The following is a 1,558-nucleotide window of genomic DNA, read 5'->3' as shown; positions in this document are numbered from 1 at the left end:
AAACATGTGAAAGAAACAAAACACAACTCCAAGTAGGTTTTTGATGAGGTAACAACATTCTAACATGGCTAAAAGCTCACAAGAGTCAATTTTGAGTAATATAGGACCTTCAATCCAGAGGTAAAGAAGCTAAAATGAATTTTGTTAGTGTGTAATTCTGTTGTAATAGTGTTAATAGTCAAGTCTTGTGTCGAGTAGTCAATTATAGAAATGATTAACAACAAGAAATGTTGACAGAACAGCCTACCTATGTAGGGCTCCATACACAGCCCCATGTCAGAGCTGACACACTGCCACACACCGCTCGTACGCCACCCTCCATAGGGTAGAGTCAGTATTGGCCGAATACCTGCACACACACATTAGTGAAACAGATGGGTATTGTCCACATGATGCTAATAAATATTGTTGTACTTCAATAGGTGAAAGAGTGCTGAAACATTATACTAAAGTAAAAGTAGTGTTACATGGCTAATAAGTACTACTACCAAATTTTTACTTAAGAAAGCACTAGTAATACTACTTTAAATACTAGTAACCATTTACATTCTAAAACAAGGTTATTAGCATTTGTTATTAAAAAACAAAACAAAACAGGGCCAGTTGGGACAAACAAAGCAGTTTTGAAGGCTTCACTGCCTCATTGCAGAGTTGGTCGCACTGTTCCCTCCAAGTTGCGTGCGTGCGCAACTGCGCACTGCTGACACGGCCTCTGCGCACAGAAAATCTGTGCTTCACAAAAAAATCGAACCGGAGTTGAAAATAAAAGAAACACACAACAATTCATTCTGCGCTATTTTTCAGTGTGAGTCAGTGAGTGTGACCAGGACGAGCTGCTCCAGCCAATTATGTGATTCACATACGGATTTGCGCAGTTTATCAATGTCATTGACAGGCGTCCTCATGTCCCACTACCAGTGTTTTAGCCGATGTGACCCATGTGCAGCGAAGACTGGCTGATGATTCTAAGTGCTCTTTAATCCCTGAACGTTCCGACGGCCCACCCTCAGGCAAAGATCCGTGCGTAAAATTACGCGCATGTAATTTTACGCACTGTTTTGTAGTAGTTTTGCGTTTTAAACATGACGAAACGGACAAAACAAAGGAAGTGCGTGACCGAGGACACTGTGGATGTTTGTACAAGTTAAACTAGAGGCATCTCGGACCCGGAGCGGTTCGTGGAACCGAGTGAAGATCTCATGGTGGGCTCAGGACCAGAGGACCTTATGATTTGATGGACTGGATGCTGTTCCTGATCGGTAAGCGTGTTTTATTTTGCTTAATGATTCCGCTGATTCCGCTTAATTGTGGGTCAAATGTGTATTATGTGTAATTATTAGCATTAGCTAATGCCAATCTGCGCCCCCCCCGACCACCACCAATCATCACGCACACACCACTTGGGTGAAGTGTCTTGCCTAAGGACACAATGACAGAAGTTGGTCCGAGCGGGACTGGATCCTCCAACCTCTGTCACAGAATGACTGTCTCACTGTCACATGTACAGTGTATTATTAGTTTCCAGTGTCTGTTTGTTCACTGTTTGCAGTGTGTGGTT

The sequence above is a fragment of the Periophthalmus magnuspinnatus genome, unplaced genomic scaffold, assembly GCF_009829125.3.
Source record: "Periophthalmus magnuspinnatus isolate fPerMag1 unplaced genomic scaffold, fPerMag1.2.pri scaffold_108_arrow_ctg1, whole genome shotgun sequence".
NCBI classification, from domain to species: Eukaryota; Metazoa; Chordata; class Actinopteri; order Gobiiformes; family Gobiidae; genus Periophthalmus; species Periophthalmus magnuspinnatus.
The sequence above is the reverse complement of the archived record's forward strand: the minus strand, read 5'-3'. Positions refer to the sequence as shown.